The sequence below is a fragment of the Choloepus didactylus genome, chromosome 6 (genome assembly GCF_015220235.1).
Source record: "Choloepus didactylus isolate mChoDid1 chromosome 6, mChoDid1.pri, whole genome shotgun sequence".
Classification (NCBI taxonomy): domain Eukaryota; kingdom Metazoa; phylum Chordata; class Mammalia; order Pilosa; family Megalonychidae; genus Choloepus; species Choloepus didactylus.
Genome location: NC_051312.1, coordinates 17,186,751 through 17,211,408, shown reverse-complemented (window position 1 = coordinate 17,211,408; position 24,658 = coordinate 17,186,751). Strand labels below are relative to the sequence as shown.

At 37.8% G+C, this 24,658-nt stretch overlaps 1 pseudogene; it reads right to left on the bottom strand.

Moving 5' to 3' along the window:
• Positions 1-37: 37 nt before the first annotated feature.
• On the bottom strand, positions 38-10,781 carry LOC119536626 (annotated as a pseudogene).
• Between the last annotated feature and the right edge of the window lie 13,877 nt (positions 10,782-24,658).

The following is a 24,658-nucleotide window of genomic DNA, read 5'->3' as shown; positions in this document are numbered from 1 at the left end:
TAATGTTGCTGCAAGTGCTGAGTTTCAGGATGGTTTGTTACATGGTAATAGTTAACCAATACACTTTGAAATTAAAAAAATGTATAACTTTCTCCATTTTCAAACTGGCTGGTTTCTCTGGACTTAATCTCTCCCATGGTGGGAAATGAAGTTCAGCAGACTTTCTGCTCTCAGATAAATTACTCTTGCCATGATGTGTGCTGCTTCCTCTCTCCCAGCCATGAGTCTGTTCTTCCTCAGACAATGCACTGGCTGTGACTGGTGTCTTCTCACCAATCTGAAGAGATGTCTTTCCATCTATTCTGTCAGAATTAGTTATGCACTGTGTGTCACTATTAGTTTGTACTACATAGATGTCTGTCACATCACTTCTCTGGGCTGTCGGCATGCATGTGGGTCAGGAAATGAAAAGTTCTTTGTGGGTTGGGGAGATTTCTGCTCTGTACTGAAATCTCCAAGGCTTGAGATGGCTGACATTTGGTGGCCCATAAAGATTGTTGCTGGTTGATACAATCCTCTTGACATGGCTGTCCCCAAGTTAATTCCTGCCTGCATGGCAATCTTTCCTCTGTCTTCATCTTTTGGTTCACCTTTTATACCCAGGCTATCTTTTGAGAGTAGCTGCATCTTCTTAATTTGAGTCTTGTATTCAATCTTCAGTTTGTGAAGCTTCTCTATGTTTGTGGGAAACTGTTCAATATGAGCCTGGACATGCTCAAGTTGCTTTAAATATTCCTAGTTTCCAGTACCAGCCCTCTTTTCTGATTCACATATCACAATGTCACTCAACATGTCCTCAAGGCTCATCCATCAACCTGTTTTTATTTTAAGACTGTTTTGTTCAGACACCATACATTCCATCCTAAGTAAACAATTGATGGTTCCCTGTATAATCACATAATTATGCAGTCACCACCACCACTATCTATACTTAGTTTTACATACTTCAGTTTAACTCTGTACATATCAGACTGGTTATATTCATAAAATTTCCTTTCTAGGTCCAATCTCTTCTCTTCACTGCATCTCTGGACCTGTCATAGTGGTGCAGTGCAGCTGTCAGGGTGGGATGTCAATTTGAAGAGAGACTGGGGAGAGGGTGTGCAGAGGGGACTAGAGAAATTCACAAGGCTTGATGGAGAGTGACGGGCAGGAGAACTCCCACTCTCATTTAAGGACAAAATCAGTGTTGTGGACCCATTCTTGAGCAGGAGAGTTGGCTTCAGTTGTTGTTGGGGACTTCACTTCTCTCTGTGCCCAACTCCAATGCAGGGGGAGTCTGTGGCAAACTTTGTCCTCCAGGCCCACTGGGAACTTGGGAGCGTCATGAGTGCATTCAGTCTGGGGGAACCACAGACCCAGGTAGTGGGGAGAAGCAAGGGGCAGGGCACCCAGAAGAGCCCCCACTCTGGCCCCCCGGCTGGCTTTATGTATGCCACAGCCCATGCTGGAGGTGGCCCAGTTTCTCACAGAACTTCCCTGGTATAATGTAAAGGTGGGGATCCAAAGGCTTAAAGAGGTTGGAATGTTAGAGTGAATTAATCATGTAAGACCTGCTCACACACCCCTGGAATGTCCAGAGGACACACCTTTTACCGGGACTGTGAGGAATATATTCATGAGTCTAGCTCCATCATCCCCTGAAGGGCGCCATAGTCGCCCTTCTCTGTAGGTCAGATGTTACTGTGGGAACTGCTGTCACTGAGCTGGAATCCTTAAACACAATGGGGATATTCAGATCCTGAGTCAGCAGAAGCCACATGGCAGCAGTTAGTAGCCCAAGACAAGGTAGGCATGGCTACCATAATGGGAAACAGGCTCAAAACAGCAATAAAAATAATCTGACTTGCAGAGAGTTATGGCATTGGCTAGTAGCTCTTGGAGTACATAGTAGTAAAATAGATGGGCAGTCTACAAAATTCTTGTTTTAGCTTTATAAACAATAGAATTCTAGGTCAAGTGAACTGAAATCTACCTTAAATTACATAAACAGAGTCATGGCCCCTTAATCAATTCCCAGACTTGAGACAGTTTACAGATCTAGAGCCCCTTGAATGAGGGGAAGTCTGGGTACCCTTGGGGAAAGACCCTGTTACAGTGCCAAAAATTTATACTGTTAATCTTCCTGCCTTCCCCAGGGGCACCTATGGCCTTTTACCAGAGTAACTGTGTGTTAGGAACAAGGAAATGATCAGATATTTTGGGATCACTAGACACTGGTTCAGAAATGACACTAATTCTATAAGACCCAAAACATCACTCTGGTCCACCGGAGTTGGGGCTTATGGAAGTCAGGTGATTGATGGAGGTTTAGCTCAGGTCCATCTCGCAGTGAGTCCAGTGGGTCCCCAGACCCATTCTGTGGTTATTTTCCCATTTCTGGAATGCATAATTGGGATAGACATACTCAGCAACTGGCAGAATCCTCACATTTGTTCCCTCACTCATGGAGTGAGGGCTATTGTGATGGAAAAGTCCAAGTGGAAGCTGTTGGAACTGCCCCTGCCTAACAAAATAGTAAACCAGAAACAATATCATATTCCTGGAGGGATTGTAGAGATTAATGCCACTTTTAAGGACTTGAAGGATGCAGGTATGGTGATTCCCACTACATCCCCATTCAACTCTTCAATTTGGCCTGTGCAGAAAACAGATGGGCCTTGGAGGATGACAGTGGATTATTGTAAGCTTAATCAGGTTGCAACTCCAATTGCAGCTGCTGTTCCAGATGTGGTATCATTGCTTGAGCAAACCAACACAGCCTCTGGTACATGGTATGCAGCTATTTATCTGGCAAATTCTTTTTTCTCAATAGCTGTTAGTAAGGACTACCAGATACAGTTTTATTCAGCTGGCAAGACCAGCAGTATACATTCACTGTGCTGCCTCAAGGGTATATTAACTCTCCAGCCCTGTGTCATAATATTGTCTGCAGGGATCTTGATCATTTCTCCCTCCCACAAGACACCACATTGGTCCATTATATTGATGATATCATGTTGATTGGACCTAGTGAGCAAGAAGTAGAAACTACTCTATATTTGTTGGTAAGGTATTTGCATGTCAGCGGGTGGGAGATAAATCCAAAAAAATACAGTGGCCTTCCATCTCATAAAATGTCTAGGTGTCCAGCAATTTGGGCATGTCAAGATAGCCCTTTTAGGTGAAGGATAAGCTATTGTATCTGGCCCCTCCTATGCCCAAAAAAGAGGAACAATGCTTAGTTGGCCTCTTTGGATTTTGGAGATGACGTATTCCTCATTTCCTTCTGGTGTCCCATATGACCTTAACCTTCCTCTTTTAATCATACTCACAGTCATCTTTGTTCAGTGTACTTACACTATTGTGCTGTCATCACCCAAAATTGTGCTCCAAACCTCTCACTCCTGTCTTTTCCTATCTGTCTGTAGTGCTCCTTTTAGTATTTAATATTAGTATTAGTGTTTAGTATTTCTTGTAGAGCTTGTATCTTGTTTGCAAACTCTCTCATTGTTCATCAGAGACTATTTTAAACTCTCCCTCATATATGAAGGACAGTTTTGCCAGATAATGTTCTTGGTTGATGGTTTTTCTCTATCAGTATCTTAAATATATCACTGCCTTCTTGCTTTCATGGTTTCTACTGAGAAAGCCTCATATACTCTTATCCAGCATCCCTTGTATGTGATGGATCATTTTTCTCTTGCTGTTTTCAGGATTCTCTCTTTGTCTTTGACATTTTTTAATGTGATTATTAAGGGTCTTGGCATAGGTCTATTCAGATCTGTTCTGTTTGGGGTATGCTGCACTTCTTGGATGTGTAATTTTATGTCTTTCATAAGAGATGGGGAATTTTCAGTGATCATTTCCCTCATTATTGCTTCTGCCCCTTTTCCCTTCTCTCCTCCTTCTGGGACACCCATGACACATATATTCATGCATTTTATGTTGTCATTCAATTCCCTGAGATGTTGCTCATATTTTTCCATTCTTTTTCCTATCTGATGTTTTGTGTGTAGGATTTCAGGTGCCTTGTTCTCCATTTCCTGAATGTTTTCTTCTGCCTCTTGAAATCTGCTATTGTATGTCTGCATTGTGTTTTTCATCTCTGGTGTTGTGCCTTTCATTTCCATGGGTTCTGCCAGCAGTTTTTTTCAAACTTTCAAGTTCTTTCTTATGCTCACCAAGTTCTTTCTTATGTTTCTTTATATTCTTCATCTCCTTTGCCATATCTTTCCTCAACTCACTGAATTGATTCAGTATATTTATTTGAAGATCTTTAATTAGTTGTTTCAATTCCTGTATCTAAGTTGAAGTGTGTTTGTTCCTTTGACTGGGCCATATCTTCATTTTTCCTAGAGTTATTTGTAGTTTTCTGTTGTCTAGGCATCTGATTTCCTTGATAACCCCAATCAGATTTTCCCAGATGAGAATGAGTTCAGGTGTCAGTAGGGGGCTCTATTCAGAGTCAGGTACCCATGAAGGTATGTCTTAGAAGATTGACAGACTTTACTGTGAAGCTTCTAGCTGCTCTGCTTTTCCTAACCTGCCCAGCAGGTGGTGCCTTTCAGCCTGTCACTCCCCACTGTTATAAAGAGGTGGCATCCCTTTACTTCTCAGCTAAAGTTGTTTCTGGTTTGATTGTTTCCCCCCAGGCCATAGGGTCTGAGTTCCAAAGGGAGGGCAGGCACTTGAGCAGGGCCCCACCTCCCTCCTCTTAGCAAAGACACGCCCCCTAGGGAGTTATCTTCTGCATGTGAATTATTCCTTTGTCTCTGTGACTCTGTTAATTCCACCCCTGCCTACCAGAATCAATTTTTGAACATTTTCCTTATTCCAAGAGAAATAAAAAGAAAAAAAATAGAACACTCAGATCATTTCATTCCCCTATCCCACCCTATTTTTCATATAGTTTTTGTCATCATTTTTCTACTCATCTGCCCATACACTGGACAAAGGGAGTATAAGCCACCAGGTTTTCACAATTACACAGTCACAGCATGTAATTATACAATCACAGTTATACGGTACATCCCTCTCTCCATGTTTTTTTTTTTTTTTTTCCCAGCACTTGATTCACCTTCAAGAATCAAGGCTACTGGGTTGCAGTTTGATAGTTTCAGGTATTTCCTTCCAGCTATTCCAATACACTAAAAACTAAATAGCAAACAAGAATGCCCTGCAAAGTGACCTCTCAACTTCATTTGAAATCTCTCAGCCACTGAAATTTCATTTTGTTTCATTTTGCTTCCACCTTTTGGTCAAGAAGACTTTCTCAATCTCATGATACTGGGCCCAGGCTCATCCTCAGAATCATGTTCCATGTTGCCAGGGAGATTTCCATGCTGGGAGTCATGTCCCATGTAGGGGGGAAGGAAATGAGTGCACCTGCTTATTGGGCTTAGAGAGAGCCACATCTGAGCAAGAAAGAGGTTCTATGGGGGAAACTCTTAGGCACAATTATAAGTAGGCTTAGTCTCTCCTTTGCATTAATAAGCTTAATCAGTGGAAGCCCCAAGTTTGAGGGCTCATCCTACTAAATTGTTCATCCTCAAAGTTTGTGAGAATATCAGTAATAATTCAGGTGGGGAAGTCCAACTTTTCTCCATTTTTTCCCTGTTCTTCAGGAGGGCTTTGCAAATTTATTTTTATTCTCTGCCAAAATTACTTTGGGGTATATTGGGATTTCACACTAACCTCTACAAACCTACCAGATCTGACTTCCTATTCAAAGTTTCATGTAATTAATGTGTTTGAGTAAACTCACCATACAAGTTAAATTATCTAGTGTGCTGTAGAAAATATAGATCCTGCACTGAATAAATATCTCCTCCCTTGGGCTCAACAGAATTTGAAGTATGAAAATATAGTCAGCATCATCCTTGACCTTTTAGCCTGATTTGCCTTAGTCCTAACAAGATCCTCTTCATTCATAACTCTAATTGAAGTCTGAACTCTTTCTCAGCTCTTTTTTTTTAACAGTTGCTATATAAGTCAATACTGACGTTCATAGCTGCTGAGCTCTAGCTCTGAGTTTCAGGTGTCACACAGATACCCAAAGTTCCAGAGACAGATTAGATTATACACAAAGAACTCACCATCTCAGAATTTGGAGATAAGCATTACAACTCAGGAATAGATGTGATTGCTGTAAGAGCTTACCGTCTAGGGACTGTTACAATAAGCATTCCCCTGATAGTGCTCTAAGATTCAATTCTCAGAGTTTAATATTGTAGTTAGTCAAAGGCCTTATAATGTTTATCTTTTTGTTTCTGGAATACTTCACTCAAAATGCTGTCCTCAAGATCCATTCACCTAGTTGCATGTCTCACAGCTTCCATTCTTTCTTGCAGATGCTCAATATTCTATCATATGCATACACTGCAGTTCACCATTCTGTTCATCAGCTGGTGTACCCTTAGTCTACCTCCATCCATTGAAAATCATGAATACTCTTGCCATAAACACCAGTGTGACAATGTCCATTCATGCTCCTGCTTTCAGATCTTCCAAATATATACCTCATAATGAGGTCGCAGACCTTATGGCAGCTATATACTTAGTTTCTTGTGGAACCAACACCCTGTCCTCCAGATAGGCTACACCATTCTACTTCCCCACCAGAAGCAAATTGGTATATCCCTCTCTCCAAATTTTTTCCAGCACTTGTATCCCTGCAATTTTATAGATATATATTCACATACCATACAGTTATCCACAGTGTACTATCAGTTGTTTACAGTATTATGCAGTTGTGCATTCATCGCAATCAGCACTTGAACATAATCATTACTTCAAAAAAGTTTTTAAAGAATAATAAAAGAGTAAAAAAATTAAAATACCATAAAAAACAATACAATAATAAGATCAGACAATAACACTACTACCAAGAATCCCATATCCCTCCCTTATATCCCCCTCTCATAGACATTTAGCTTTGGTATATTGCCTTTTTTACATTTACTGGAAGCATATTACACTGTTGCTGTTAACCATAGACTCCAGTTTGCTTTGATTATATTTTTACCCCATTGCCATCCCTTTTTCAACACCTTGCAAAGTTGACATTCATTTGTTCTATCACATGTAAAAACATTTTTTATATTTGTACATTTAGTTACAATCCTTGACTATTCACTAAGTTATACAGTCCCAGTCTTTATCATCTGTCTTTACCTCTCATGTCATACATTCCCCTAGCCCTCCTCTTTCAGCTTTACTCACAAACATCTTTGTTCAGTGGACTTACAATATTGAGCTACCATCACACAGCATTATGCTATCTATTTCAGGATCAATACTATCAATCCTGTTGAACATTCTATAGTCCTTTAGCAGCAAATGTCCAATCTCTACCCTCTTTCTATCTCCTGAAAACCAGTGTTCTCAGCTTTTAACTCAACTTTTGCTCATTAATATTAGTTCATATTAGTGAGACTATACAGCATTTGTCCTTTTGTTTGTGACTAACTTCCCTCAACATAACATCCTCAAGGTTTATCCACATTATTGTATGTTCTGTGACTTTCTTCTATCTTATAGCTGTGTAATATTCTGTTGTGTGTATATACCACAGATTGTTTATCAACATGTCCATTGATGGACATCTGGGCTGCTTCCATCTCTTGGCAATTGTGAATAATGATGCTATGAACATCGGTTTGCAAATGTCCATTCATGTCTTAGCTTTCAGTTCCTCTGAGTATATACCTAGAAATGGAATTACTAGATCATATGGCAATTCTATACTTAGATTTCTGATGAATGGCCACAATGCCTTCCAGAGTGACTGCACCACTCTTCATTCCCACCAACAATGAATAATATGCCTCTTTCTCTACATCCTCTCCAGCACTTGTGATTTTCTTGCTTTTGTGTAATGGACATTCTAGTAGATGTGAGATGATATTTCACTGTGGTTTTGATTTGCATTTCCCTAATAGCCAGTGAAGTTGAGCATATTTTCATGTTTTTGAACCATTTGTATTTCCTCTTCATAAGAGTGTCCATGTCTTTTGCCTATTTTTAAATTGGATTCTTGGTCTTTCTGTTGCTGAGTTGTAGGATTGCTTTATATAGTCTGGATATTATACCATTATTTGACATGTGGTTTCCAAATATTGTCTACCATTGAATAGGCTGCCTTTTTATTTTTATGACAAAATCCTTTGATGTACTAAAGTGTTTGATATTGAAGAGATCCCATTTATCTATTTCTTCTTTGATTGCTCGCACTTTGGATGTAAGGTCTAGGAAATCACCCCCATCACAAGATCTCTAAGATATTTCCCTAAATTTCCTTCTAAAGTCTTATGGTCTTAGTGCTAATGTTTATGTCTTTGATCCATTTTGAGTTAGTTTTTCTATAAGGTGTGAGATAGGAGAACTCTTCCATTCTTTTGGATATGGATATCCAGTTCTCCAAACACCATTTATTGAAAAGGCAGTTCTATCCCAGTTGCTTTGGCTTGACTGCCTTCTCGAAGATCAATTGTCTGTAGATGAGAGGGGTCTATTTCTGAGAACTCAATTCAATTCCATTGGTTGATGTATCTATCTTTATGCCAGTACCATGCTGTTTTGACCACTGTAGTTTGGTAGTATGCTTCAAAGTCAGTTTCTGTGTGAACTCCCACTTCATTCCTCTTTCTCAAGAATTTTTTTGTCTATTTGGGGCAACCTGTCCTTCCAATAAATTTGGCTATTGTTTTTTTTTCTATTTCTGCAAGTAAGTTGGTATTTCATTGAATCTAAAAATCAGTTTAGGTAAAACTGACATCTTAGCTATACTTATTCTTCCAGTCCATGAGCACAGTATGCACTTCCATTTTTTAAGATCCTGTTCAATTTCTTCTAGCAGTTTCTTGTAGTTCTTTTTGTATGGGTCTTTTGTGGTCTTGGTTAAATTTATTCCTAAATATTTGATTCTTTTGGTTGCTATTGTAAATGGTTTTTTTTTTCTTGTTTTCCTCCTCCTGTTGCTCATTACTTGTGTATAGGAAAACTACTGATTTTTGTGTGTTGATCTTGTAGCTTGCCACTTTGCTATATTCACTGATTAGCTCTAGTGGCTTTGCTGTAGATTTTTCTGGATTTCCTACATAAAAGAACATGTATCTGCAAACAGTAAAAGTTTTACTTCTTCCTCTCCAATTTGGATGCCTTTTATTTCTTTTTCTTGGCTAATTGCTCTAGCTAGAACTTCCAGCACAATGTTGAATAACAATGGTGACAGTGAGCATCCCTGTCTTGTTCCTGATCTTAGAGGGAAAGCTTTCAGTCTCTCCCCATCAAGTATGATGTTAGCTGTGGGTTTTCATATATTGAGAAAGTTCTCTTCTATTCCCATCCATTGAAATGTTTTCATCAAGAAAGGATGTTGAATTTTTTTAAATGCCTTTTCTGCATTGATCAAGATGATCATGTAGTTCTTCCACTTTAATTTATTGATGTGGTGTATTACATTAATTGATTTTCTTTTGTTGAACCAGCCTTGCATACCTGGAATAAATACCACTTGGTGTTGGTGTCTAATTCTTTTGAAGTGCTGCTGGATTCAATTTGTGAGTATTTTGTTGAGGATTTTTGCTTCTATATTCATTAAAGAGATGGGTCTATAATTTTCTTTTTTTTATTGTCTTTGACTTTGGTATTAGGGTGATATTGGCTTCATGTAATGGATTAGGTACCTTCCCTTCCTCTTCAATTTTCCTGAAGAGTTTGAGCAGGATTCATTCTGATTCTTTTTTGGATGCTTCATAGAATTCACATATGAAGCCATCTGGCCCTGAGCTTTTATTTCTTGGGAGCTTTTGGATGACTGACTCAATCTCTTTACTTGTGATTGGTTTTTTGAGGTTGTCTGTTTCTTCTTGAGTCAATATTTCTTGTTTTTGCTTTTCTAGGAAGTTGTCCATTTTATCTAAGTTGTCTAGTTTATTAGCATATAGTTACTCATAGTATCCTCTCATTATCTCCTTTTTTTTCTGTGGAGTCAGTAGTTATGTCTGCTTTCCCATTTCTGAGTGTGTTTATTTGCATCTGCTCTTTTTTTGTTAGCCCAGCTAAGGGTAAATCAATTTTATTGATTTTTTCAAAGAATCTACTTATGGTTTTGTTGGTTCTCTCTATTATTTTCCTGTTCTCAATTTCATTTATTTCTGCTCTAACCTTTGTTATTTCTTTCCTTCTGTTTGCTTTGGCATTAGTTTGCTGTTCTTTCTCTAATTCCTCCAGGTGAACAGTTAATTCCTCAATTTTTGATCCTTCTCTTTTATATAAGCATTTAGGGCAATAAATTTCCCTCTCAGAACCACCTTTTCTGCATCACATAATTTATGATATATTGTGTTTCATTTTCATTTGCCTAGAGGTTTTTACTAATTTCTCTTGTAATTTCTTCCTTTACCCACTGGTTGCCTAATAGTGTGTTATTTAGACTCTATATACTTGTGAATTTTCTGACCTTCTGCATGTATCGATTTCCAACTTCATTACATTATGATCTGAGAGGGTGCTTTGTATAGTATCAATTAAAAAAAATTTAGCCTTGTTTTGTGACCCAGCATATGGTCTATCCTAGAGAATGATCCATGGGCAGTTGAGAAAAATGTGTACCCTGCTGTTGTGGGGTGTACTGTTCTATAAGTGTCCATCAAATCTAATTCATTTATCATACATTTTGACACCTCTGTTTCCTTAATGGTCTTCTGTCTGGATGTTGTATCCACTGATGAGAGTGCTGTATTGAAGTCACCAATTATTATTGCAGAGGAATCTACTTCTCCATTTAGTGCTGTCATCGTTTGTCTCATGTATTTTGGGGAACTCTGGCTTGATGTGTAAACATTTATGATTATTATGCTTTCTTGATGAATTGCCCCTTTTATTAATATATAGAGTCCTTTTTTGCCTGTGTTAATTATTTTACGTTTGAAGTCTAATTTGTCTGATATTGCTGCAGCTATTCTCACTTTTTTCTGATTGATGTTTGCATGAAATATCTTTTTCCAACCTTTCACTTTCAGCCTACTTTCGTTCTTGTGTCTAAAGTGAGTTTCTTTTAGACAGCATATAGATGGGTCTTAGTTTTTAATCCATTCTGCCAGTATATATCTTTTTATTGGGGAGTTTATTGCATTAATATTTAGTGTTAATATTCTAAGGCAGTACTTTTTTCTACATTTTGTCTTTTGGATCTCATATGTCACATCTTATTTTTTTCTCTCTCTCTCATTTCATCCTTCCTGATAGTCTTCATTTCTACACTCTTCTCCAAACTTTCTCTCCTGTCTTTTCCTATCAGCCTATATAGCACTCCCTTTAGTATTTCTTGAAGTACAGGTCTCTTATTCACAAACCCTCTCAATGTGTGTCTGTCTGAAAATATTTTAATCTCTCCCTCATTAGTGAAATACAGGTTTGCTGAATATAGAATTCTTGGTTGGCAGTCTTTCTCTTTCAGTATCTTAAATGTATCATATATAAATAAAACTTTAGGGCAGAGTGGTGAGGAGCAGAATTTCGTCTCTCCCCTAGAGCAGCTGGCAATTACCCAAGAACTATATGCAACAGTGTTTTCAGGGTCTCCAGTAACCAGTCACACATTGGACACAAGCTTGGAATTGGAGGAAAAGCTGAGATCACAGCGAACATTGTAAGTTCCCCGGACCAGGGATCTGGCGCCCCTCCCCACCCAGACCTCACAGACTGTCTTGCTGCCAGCTCCCTGAAAGGGGGGAAAAAAAACAACCAAAAAAACAGCAATCTGCTGAGGGCAAGAAGGGAGGCTCAACCCAGCCTCAACTGCAGAATTAATTAACAAATTAATTAACTAACTTTGGGAGCTGGGGTGCTAAAGAAGGGCTAGGCTCCAAGAAGTGGGGGCATGTAAAAGCGGGCACCCATTCCCAGACTCCAAAAAACCATTTTTTTCCCCTTACATTTTGTCCCTTCTGGCTTCTCACTGATCCCTTATCTTTTTGCATTTCAATAACCCCCAGCAGGGGTGGAACTGAAGCAGTTGGAGAGTAATTATCAGACAATAGCCCAAAGCATATCTTTAAATGCTCTATTCTGACACTGACAAAACTTCCAGGCTGGGGAAACAGGTTTAAAAGAGACTCTTTTTTTTTTTCTTTTTTCCTTTTTTTCTTTTTCTTGATTTCTTTTCTACTTTTTTATTTTTTTTTAATCTAAAAGTAATATATGTGGTTATTTTCTATCGGAAAGCCCAGGTTGAGGGACTAGGCTGGGCTTGAGGGGAGACAGAGTACCCACAGTGTCTTTGAATTCTGTATTCACTACTGAAGGCCTCCAGCCCCGTCTTTAATTGGCAACTCAGGCTGACCAAGGAGTCTACCTGGAGAGGCCCCAAAGAGGAGAGAGGAGAAGGGAACAGTGCCCCTTGACAGACAACTGGAGTTCTGAGGATTGGGAGAGTGGAGGGAGGCCCAGCTCAACTGGCAGTACTCCTTCTGGGAATTCAGACCCCAGGGGCTGGAATTCAGATTCCAGCTTCAGTCAGCCATGCCCCTGACAGGATCAGAGTCACCAGGAGAACTAAAGGCTCCATACCTCCTTACACTGGTAGGGGAGCTGTGGGCTGGCCAGCGCCACCTGCTGGACAGGAGAGGAAAAGCACCAATTCTAAAGGCCTCATAGGAGGGTCTCATTCTCAGGAAAACTCCATACCCTCCCAATGAGACCTGGGCCTCACTAGACTGGGAAAATCTGACTAGGGTCAACCATATCTGAGGAGACCCACTCACAAAAAGGTTACATAGAGGCAGAGCAAGAAACAGAAAAAACAAGAGGGGAAAAATTCTGATCAACTAAATAGAACCTAAGTTAGAGGTCTAGAATAAGTTGAACTGAATAACAGAGGCCAGAAAACAAAGCCAACCAACAAGAAAACCACTAGGTAAAAGACAGAAAACAAGCTCCAAAATAAACTAATCAAGAGAACCAGATGCCTAGACAACTTAAGATAACAAGCCATACCAGGAAACATGAAAACATGGACCAGCCAAAGGAACAAACTGATAGCTCAGCTGAGACACAGGAGTGGAGGCAACTAATGCTAAATAAATTTGATGAAATAAAGGAAGATATAGCAAAAGAGCTGAAGGATATAAAGAAGACACTGGCTGACCATAAAGAAGAATTCATAAACTTAAAAAAACAAATGGCAGAACTCATGGGAATGAAGGCCACAATGGAGGAGATGAAAAACACAATGGAGGGACACAACAGTAGATTTGAACAGACAGAAGAAAGGATCAGTGAACTGGAAGACAGGTCATTCGAATTCATACACACAGAAGAACAGATGGTGAAAAAAATGGAAAAATATGAGCAAGGTCTTAGGGAGCTGAGTGACAACATGAAATGCACAAATATACGTGTTATGGGTATCCCAGAAGGAGAAGAGAGGGGAAAAGGGGCAGAAAGAGTAATAGAAGACATATTCACTGAAAATTTCCCAACTCTTATAAAAGACAGAAAATTAGAGATTCAAGAAGTACAACGTACCCCAAATAGAATAGATCCCAATAGACCTACTCCAAGACACTTACTGGTCAGATTGTCCAATGTCAAAGACAAAGAGAGGATTCTGAAAGCAGCAAGAGAAAAGCAATCCATCATGTACAAGGGAAGGTCAATAAGACTATGTACAGATTTCTCTGCAGAAACCATGGAGGCAAGAAGACAGTGGCATGATATATTTAAGATACTGAAAGAGAAAAACTGCCAACCAAGAATTCTATATCCAGCAAAACTTTCCTTCAAAAATGAGGGAGAGATTAAAACATTTTCAGACAAACAGACACTGAGAGAGTTTGTGAATAAGAGACCGGCACTACAAGAAATACTAAAGGGAGTGCTACAGGCTGATAGGAAAAGACAGGAGAGAGAGAGTTGGAGAAGAGTACAGAAATGAAGATTGTCAGGAAAGGTAAAAGGAGAGGAAAAAATAGGATATAACATATAAATTCCAAAAAACAAAATGGTAGTAGAAAGTACAGCCCTTACAGTAATAACACTAAATGTAAATGGATTAAACTCCTCAATAAAAAGACACAGACTGGCAGAATGGATTAAAAAAACAGGACCCATCTATATGCTGTCTACAAGAAACTCCCTTTAGACACAAGGACAAACATAGACTGAAAGTGAAAGGTTGGAAAAAGATATTTCATGCAAACAACAACCAGAAAAAAGCGGGAGTAGCTATATTAATATCAGACAAGTTAGACTTCAAAAGTGAAACAATTAAAAGAGACAAGGAAGGACACTATATATTAATAAAAGGGTCAATTCATGAAGAAAACATAGCAATCATAAATATTTATGCACCAAGCCAGAATGCCCCAAAATTCATGAGACAAACACTGTGATCACTGAAAGGAGAAATAGATACCTCTACAATAATAGTTGGAGACTTCAATACACCACTCTCATCAATGGATAGAACATCTAGACAGAGGATCACTAAAGAAACAGAGATGTTGAATTGTATGATAAATGAATTAGACTTGACAGACATTTATAAAACACTACATCCAACAACAGCAGGATACACTTTTTTTCTCAAGTGCTCATGGAACATTCTCTAGGATAGACCACATGTTGGGTCACAAAGCAAGTCTCAACAAATTTAAAAATATTGATATTAAATGTATCATAGCACTGCCTTCTTGCTTTCATGGTTTCTGTGGAGAAATCTGTACATAGACTTATTGAGCTTCCTTTTATGTGATGGATCACTTTTCTCTTGCTGCTTTCAGAATTCTCTCTTTGTCTTTGACATTGGACAATCTTATCATTAACTGTCTTGGAGTAGATTTATTGGGATCTACTCTGTTTGGAGTACACTGCACTTCTAGAGTCTGTAATTTTCTGTCTTTTATAAGAGTTGGGAAATTCTCAGTGATTATTTCTTCCATTATTCTTTCTGGTCCTTTTCCCTTCTCTTCTCCTTCTGGGACACCAATAACATGTATATTCTTTCACTTCATGTTGTCATTTAATACCCTAAGACCTTGCTCATATTTTTCCATTCTTTTCCCTATCTGTCCCTTTGTGCGTCTGATTTCAGATGTCCTGTCTCCTGGTTCACTTATCCTTTCTTCTACTTCTTCAAACTCATTTTGTACATCTCCATTGTGTTTTTCATCTCTTCTGTTTTGCCTTTCATTCCCATAACTTCTGCCATTGGTTCTTCTTACTTTCATGTTCCTCCTTATGTTTGCCCAGTATTTTCTTTATATCCTTCATCTCTTTTGCCATATCTTCCCTCAACTCACTGATTTTATTTTTGAATTGATTTAGGAGATGTGTTTGATTATTAATTAGTTGTTTCAATTCATGTATCTCAGTTGAAATGTTAGTTTATTCCTTTGGCTGTCCATATTTTTATGTTTCCTTGTATGTCTCATTATTTTTAGCTGTCTAGGCATCTGATTTTCTTGTTTATTCTTAAGCTTGTTTTTTCTCTTTTACCTTATGTTTTCTTGTTGGTTGGCATTGTTCTCTTTCCATTGGCATCCAGTTCCCCTTATTCTGGACTTTTTTTCATATAGTTGTGCATTCATCACCAGTCAATTTTTTAACACTTTCATTACTCTAAAAACAGAAATGAGTATAAAAATAAATGTAAAAAGACACCCAAAACATCCCATACCCTCCCCTCTACATATTGCTCATTTACTTTTTGTCTCCATTTTTCTGCTCCTTTGTCCATACACTGGGTAAAGCAAGTATGAGCCATAAGGTTTTCACATTCACACAGTCACACCATATAAGCTATATAGTTATATGATTGTCTTCAACAATCAAGGACACTGGATTCCAGTTCAACAGTTTCAGATATTTCTTTTGAACTATTCTAGGAAACTAAATACCAAAATGGGATATCTACATAACACATAAGAGTCATTGCCAGAATGACCTCTTGACTCCCTTTGAAATTTCTCAGCCTCTGAAACTTAATTTTGCTTCAATTCTCTTCCCTCTTTTTGTCCAGAAGTCTTCCTCAGTGACACAATGCAGGGCCCAGGATCATCCCTGGAAGTCATGTTTCACATTGCCAGAGAGATTTAAACCCCTGGGGGTCATGTCCCACATAGGGGGTAGGACAAAGAGTTTACCTGCCAAGTTGGCTTAGAGAGAGAGCCACATATGAGCAACAAAAGAGGCCTTATGGGGGTGAATTTTAGGCACCATTTTAAGTAGGCTTAGCCTCTCCTTTGTGGTAACAAGCTTCATAGAGGCAAGCCCCAAGATCAAGGACCCAACCCACTAAGCTGGTAATCCCCAGTGCTTGTGAGAACATCAGGAATTCCCCAACTGGGGAAGTTTGAAATTTCCATATTTTTCCATAGTCACTCAAGGGAGCTTTGCAAACACTTTTTATTCTCTGCCCACATTACTCTGGATTGTACTGGGGCTTCATGCTAACCTGTACAAATTAACAAAGGTTCCCTAGTCAAGGTTCCAAGTAATTAAGGCATTTGAGTAAACTGACCAGACAGGTTTAATCATATAGTGTCATACAGAAAACTCATATCTTTTACCATAAAATCATTTCTTCCTTTGGTCCCACACAGAAGCCGAAGCCCCTTCAGTCCCCTTCAGTCTGATCCACTCCAATCATGAGTTAAATGTTTTAATCCATTAACTTCTGTGCATTTTTTTTACTGCAAAACATAACCAGTACACAGGCATTTAAAAAAAAATGCCCCTATATATCCCAAATGCTATCACTTTCCCACCAAAAGGGGTAACAGTTAGTGTCATCAAGCTGTCACATTCAGCAACAAATCTAGACATCAGGATAATGTGAAGTCCTCTCCTTAAAGTGATGAAAGGCTTTTCATGCTGAAACTTTTGTGTATTCATGCTATGGCAGACTACCTAGAATGAAGCCAGCAACCCTGCAAAGACCAAATAGAAAAACTCCTAGATAAAATGCTTTGAAAACATGTTTAAAGGCATTGGACAACTTTGAAAGCAGACAAAACTGGGCCATGATCCCAGACAGAAGGGAATCTGCTTGGCAGAAGTGCTGCTTTCTCCCTTGGAGTATTTATGTGCTTATTCACAGGCTTCAGTTAAGATGCTGAGGTGATAAGAGTTTTCAGCACTCTCACTGGGGAGGCGAGACAAAAATTAGAACCCAGGGACCATATGTTAATCATGGCATAAAAACAAGACAGAAGAAATGTGTGTCACTAATGAACATGGCACTGCATTATCAGTCTCCCACTGCCTATGTTTAGTTTGAAAAATACACATTTCCTTCTTTTTTGTTTTTGATTTCCTGTCAGTTGTAGCAGAACCTAATCTTAACTAACATGTTATCTCCTACTTCATTTTTTCAAGACAGAAGAGGGAATTGTGATTATCACATTTAGCCTGGGTAAGAACTACCCCTCTGGATAGGAAGTGAGGTATCCTCTCAAGGGAATAAATGCTCCTTGAATCATGTGCAGCCCTAGAAGTAAAAAGGTAGCAAATTCAAATAGTGAGATTGAGGATATTTTAAATAAAGGACTATGTAATTAGCTTGGGCAGGAGTGAATATAGTGACAATCAGGAGCATTTATTACATTTAGCTCTGAATGGTCAAGGGGAGGGGAATTTCCTGAAACCTGGAGAGAAAGCTGATAGAAAGGGTGGTTTTCTTGGAGGAACCCTGTTGTCATCCACAGGTTCAAAGCAAGATGGAGCCACAGAAATGAACATCCTGCCTTCACTTTCCTCCCCTCATTTGTTCTGTCAGAGCCTCTCAGCTTGAAGGAAAGAGTCAGGGAGCTCATTGAGCTGTGGTTATTTCAGTCTCCCAGGGTTCAGAGCAGGGTAGAAAAGGGTGGAGAACAAATGTGAATGGGCAATTGGGGAGTATCCATCTCACTTCCATTTTCACTTATCAGGGAAAGAAAATCCTAGTAAGAAGAGAAGCAGGCATCTTGCACTTGTATGGTTCCAAGAGTGAGTTCCCCTTTAAATTTTGCTCACTGTGTGCCTCAGTTGCCTCACTTTAGTGTTGTCCCCAAATCCTGGAGCAGAAATTAAGGACTCAGTTGATAATTTCAGGGGTTGCAGGGTGGTGGTGAAATGGGTTCTTTTATCTGGGCCTTAGGGTTTTGGGATCTATACCCTTGGCAGGAAAGATACATTCCAGGCAGTGCCATTGAAGAGAAGTAAGCTGGCATGTCCCACCTGGCAGTGGCCTCAAGACCAAGGATAGATTGGCTGGTAGCAGACCCTGTAAATTGACCTAGCCTATAGAAAAGAGACCACTCATATTTCATCTTCAGTTTTTGGCTACTTTGCATATGGAAACTTATTTCTGTTCTTATCAAGCTTTCAGTAAATTCTTGGTGACTACATTACAGCCTAGTAATTACCCTGCTGGTAATTAAGGGAGCATATTAGAAAAAAAGAGGAAAAGGTGAGAGAAGATTTGACAAAAATGCAGGAAAGCACTTAGTACCTGATGTCTGACTGTGATGCCTGTGACAACTAGGAAGGACTTGAAGAACATGTGAATATTTCTTAAGAATTCCCAGTGGTACTTGGAGACTTGAACATAGGAAAATATTAGATATATAGTCTTGCAAATGGGGACTTGTGCTATTAAACTGGGATATTAAAAAATGGTAGCCTAGTATTATAGTCACAGGCTGGCAAGATGAAGGACTTTTGGGCTCTATTTAAAATGTTTCAAATTTGAATACAAAATAAATGTCTAATAAATAAAAGAATGACCCTCTTAAGCAAACTATCATATGACCATAAAATTCATATTTTGCAGTCACTAAAATGATGTTATTGAAGTATTTGTAAGCAACTTGAAAATGATCATGGTATATTATGTGAGAAAAGAGTTTAGATGGTATGTGTGCCAGTTTGAATGTATTATGTCCCCCCAAACACCATTATCTTTGATACAATCTTGTGTGGGCAGCTGTATTAGTGTTGATTAGATTGTAATTCTTTGAGTGTTTCCATGGAGATGCGACCCACCCAACTGTAGGTGATAACTCTGGATAATTTCTATGGAGGTGTGGCCCTGCCCATTTGGCAAAGGCCTTGATTAGTTTACTAAAGCAGTATATAAGCTCAGACAGAAGGAGTGAGCTTGCTATAGCCAAGAGGGACAATTGGAAGAACACAGAGAGCTGAGAGCAACTGAGTGACATTTTGAAGAGGAGCTGCAGCTAAGAGGACAAAATGCCCAAGAGCAACATTTTGGAGAATGCCATTTTGAAACATAAACTGGGAGCAAGCAGATGCCAGCTATAAGCCTTCTGAGCTAACAGTGGTTTTCTGTACACCAATGGCCATCCTTCAGTGAAGGTACCCCCTTACCTTGGACACTTTATGGCATTAAGACTTTAACTTTGTAACCAAATAAACCCCCTTTATAAAAGCCAATCCATTTCTGGTGCTTTGCAAAAAGGCAGCATTAGCAAACTGGAACAATATGATTTCAAATTTGTAAATATATGCCCTAGTAAAAACTGCAGAAAAGTAGTAATCATTCAGGTAGTTTCTGAACACCAACAGTGTGGCAGGGGCACTTACTGTGTCCCAAGTGCTTTACGGTTATTGACTCAACCTTAACCCCAAAAGCCAAATTGAAGGCATTATCCCATAAAACCCTAAAAATCCCTTCTTGTTCTAAAGTCTGAAAAAAAAAAAAAAAAAGCTTGAAATGTGTTTCAGTTAGATCTTAAGACAGGAGACTATACTTTTTAAGAGCCATATTACTTGACTTTGAACCTTGGCTCTACCAGTGACTAGTGAGTGGTCTTGGAAAAAGGTAATTAACCCCTGCATGTCTCAGTTCTCACATATGCAAAATGAGCATAACAGTACTTTAGAATTAAGTGAAGATATGTTGAGTGCTCAGACCAGTGTGTGCATAGGGCAAGCATTATACAAATAACTCTTGAATGGATCTTGAGGGGCCCAGGATAGGACAGAGAGACAGGACCACCTGAGAAAATTTCTCACTCATTTTCTTTCCCCAACACGCTGGAGAATAACTAATGGAAAAATGTCTTCTATTATTGTTTCTTCTATCTCAGAAAACATTTAAGAAAATCACTACTTGGAAGCATCTCTCTTGCAAGACTTGTATGCTCTACTGAAGACCAAAGGCAAGTCTGTGATACGGGACCAGGAGAAGGCAGCCCTCCCAGATTGAACCAGGCACAGAATCATCAGGAATGTCTGGGTAGGTCACATTGACAGGGCACCCTAGGACAATTTGTTCAGTGTTTCCAATTCACCATCACCCTCATCCTTACCACCACGTTCTGTAGTTTTCCACTTTCTTATTTCCTGCTCTTCTAACTCATCAATGGGCTTTCAGAAATAATGCTTTTCACCCCCTACCTGCCATCATATAATTCCATTCCCTTTCCAAATACCTACTATTTTTCCCTTCCTCATATTACCCTCTCTCAAGAGACTACTCCCAGAAGAAAAGGAGATCTGTCTGCTAAAATTAAATCTCTTGTATGAATGCTAAAGATTAGCCAGGTTGTGAAGTGGGGATGGAGTGTTGGGGATTTCCTGAGAACATACCATGTGGGAACTTTAGTTCCAAGTGTCTCACTACCTATTGATCCCTCTTTTTGCTTTTATTAATAGCAGCATTGAAAGATTTACCTACCAACTGCCTTTAAATAAGAATCATCATAATCAAAATAATAATAAGTAAAATTTCTCTTACTGTAATACCAACTATTAGTGAAGAGTCTGCTATGTGGCAGGCATTGTATTTGGCAATAATTCCTAAATCATCTAAGCCTCACCAAAACTCAATGAGATAGATATTATCACCACTTTATATAGATGAAATTAGGCTCCAAGGGATTAAGTAATTGAGACAAAGTCACACAGTGTACAAGTTGTGGAAGTTAACCTATCAATTTCCGTATTTTTATAAGTCAAAGAAAACCAAAACTTCTTAGTCTGAAATACAGAAATCTAAATGAATTGCTGTTCTTCTCATACAAAACAAAGGATTTTTGTTAAAACAGTTTTATTGAGGTATATTCACATACCACACATTCCATTCAAAGTGTGTAGTCAATGGCTTTTAGTTTATTCACAGAGTTATGCATTCATCACCACAATCAATTTTTAGAAACTTTTCATTACTCCAAAACCAAAACCCCAACTCCTCAGCAGTCACCTTTCAATCCCTCTGTCCTTCCCCAGCACAACATCACCATTAATCTATTTCTGTCTCTGGAGATCTATTTATATTTACATTTTATATAAATAGGATCATACAATAAGTAGTACTTATGCCTGGTGTCTTTTACTTAGCATAAAGTTTTACAATTTTTATTTTTTAGTTAGAGAATTTGTAGGTTCACAGAAAATTTGTGTTAAAAAATACTGCGTTTCTATATATCTCCCTTTGCTGATATTTTTCAATTGCATTGTACCATTGTCACAACTGGGATGAAAGAATATTGAAACAGTACTAAAAACTATTTACCATGCTTTATATTGTGTATACTTTTTCCCATATACCACACTATTATTAACATTTTGCATTGGTGTGGTATATTTGTTGTAATTCATGAAAAAATATTGTTATACTGGTACTATTAGCCCCAGTCTGTCCTCCATAACAGGGTTCACAGTGTTATACAGTCCCATGTTTTACTTTCTAACTTTGATGCTAGTAACATACATGACCCAAAACTTCCCCTTTCAACCACATTCACATATAGAATTCAACACTGTTAATTACACTCATGATAACGTGTTGCTATCACCACCACCAGTTCCAAAATGTTATAATTTCTAAGTAGATATTCTGTACAAATTAAGCATCAGCTCCCCATTCTCTACCCCAATCTATCCAGTAGTTAACTATATTCTAGATTCTAACTCTATGAGTTTGCTAATTATTACCAGTTCATATCAGTGAGATTGCACAATATTTGTACTCCTGTGCCTGGCTTATTTCACTCAGCATAATGTCATCAAGGTTCACCTATATTATTGCATGCATGAAGACTTCATTTCTTTTTACAGCTGATATATATATATTAAATATATTTACTATCATATATTATCACATATAATACTATCATAATATATAATAATATATTATTATTTATATTATTATAATTATATAATATAGTATACTATACTATTATCATATATAATACAATTATTAACATTATTGTCATATATTATCATATATTATTATCATACATATTATTAATATCATATATATGATGCATACATAAATGATACATCATATATAAATGCTACATTTTGTTTATCCATTCATCAGTCGATGGAGAATTGTGTTGCTTCCATCTTTTGGCAATTTTGAACAATGCCTCTATGAACATCAGTGTGCAAATATCTGTTCAAGTCCCTGTTTTCAATTCCACAGGGTATATATCTGGTAGAGGTATTGCCCAGTCATATGGTAATTCTGTATTTACCTTCCTGAGGAACTTCCAAACTCTTCCACAGCAGCTGCATCATTTTACACTGCCACTGGCAATGAATGAGTCTTCCTATTTCTCCACATCCTCTCCAACACTTGTAATTTTGTGTTTTTTTTAAATAGTAGCCATTCTAATGGGTGTGCAAAAATATCTTATGGGTTTTTTTTTTAAGTTCAGAGGATGTGTACTCAACTGCAACACTCAAATAGTTTCATTTTTTTTTTACAGGTTAATGCCACATTTAATAAAATTTTTTAGAGAAAAATTTCACACAATGGTGTATATATGTATGTATGTATACATATATATATATATATATATATATATATATATATATATGTATATATGAGTCTGCTGCATATTAAGCTCTGGATGCTCTTAACTCCTCTCTGAATTTTTTCTGTCTATTCCCTTTCTGTCTCTTAATTTATTACCACATCTTTAGGATTTCCAACTCTGATCCAAAATTTGGGTTTAGAATCTTCACTTATAGACCCCTGGATTTTATGGACCCTGAATATAAAACATAGTTATACCTTTATATATACTTTTTTCTCTCTAATGCAATTTTATTGAGATATATTCACACAGCATACAGTCCATCCAAATTATACCAAAAGTGGTTCACAGTGTCACCACATAGTTGTGTGTTCATCACTAAATCAATTTTCAAACATTTTCATTACTCCAGGAAGCAAAAAAAGAAAGAAAAGAAAAGAATAAAGAGAAAACCCATTGGTGAGGTACATTTGTTACTATTGATGAAAGTTTACTAAGATATTACTGTTAACTGTAGTCCATAGTTTGCAATAGGTGCATTTATTCCCATATACCACTATATTATTAACTCCTTGTATTAATTTTGTACATTTGTCCTAGTTCATGGAGGAAATTTTTCGTATTCATATTTTTAATCACAGTCATCATCCACCACAAGATTTACTGAGTTGTAAATTTCCATGGGTTAACCTCTGTTTTTCCTTCAGTTGATATATATGACTCTAAACTTCCACTCTATGACACTCACACAAAATTCAGCACCGTTAGTTATAATCATAATAATGTGCTACCATCATCTCTGTCCATTTCCAGTCATTAAAATTCAACCTAGTTAAAAATTATGAACATCTTAAGCAACTGTTCTCCATTCTCTAGCCTCATTCTATCTCCTGGTAACTTATGTTTTAAATTCTATGCCTATGAGTTTACAGAGTATAATTAGTTCCTATTAGTGAGATCATAAAATATTTGTCCTTTTGTGTCTGGCATTTCATTCAGCATATTGTCCTAAAGGTTCATCCATGTTGTCACATGCTTCAAGACTTCAGTCCTTCTTACTGCTAAATAATATTCCATTGTATGTATGTACTGTATTTTGCTTACATATTCATCAGTTGGACACTTGGATTGTTTCCATCTTTTGGCAATTGTGAACAATGCCACTATGAACTTCGTTATGCAAATATCAGTTTGAGTCCTTCATTTCAATTCTTCTGGGTGTGTACCTAGAAGCAGGATTGCTGGGTCATGTAGTAAATCTATATTTAGCTTCCTGAGGAATGGCCAAATTGTCTTCCATAGAGGCTGCACCATTTTACATCCCCACCAGCAAAGAATGAATCTTCCTATTTCTCCACATCCTCTCCAATACTTGTAATTTTGTTTTGTTTTTAAATAGTGGCCACTCTAATGTGTGTGAAATGATATCTCATGGTTTTGATTTGCATTTCCCTACTATCAAGTGATGTCGAGCATCTTTTAATGTGCTTTTTAGCCATTTATATTGCCTCTTTGGAAAAATGTCTATTCAAGTCTTTTGTCCATTTTTAAAATTGGGTTGTTTGTCTTTATATTGTTAAGTTGTAGGAGTTCTTTACATATTCTGGGCATTAAACACTTATAGGAGGTGGCCTTTTCACTTCCATGACAAAGCCCTTTAATGCATTTTTTTTTTTTTTTTTAATTTAGAAGAAGTCCTCTTTATTTTTTCTTTCATTGCTTGCACTCTGGTTGTAAAGTCTAAGAAACCATTGTTAACACAAGATCATGAGGATGCTTCCCTATACTTTCTTCTAGGAGTTTTATAATCCTAGCCCTTATATTTAGGTTTTTTATCCATTTGAGTTAACTTTTGCATATGGTGTCAGGGGACTTATTTTTTTCTTTCATATATGGACATT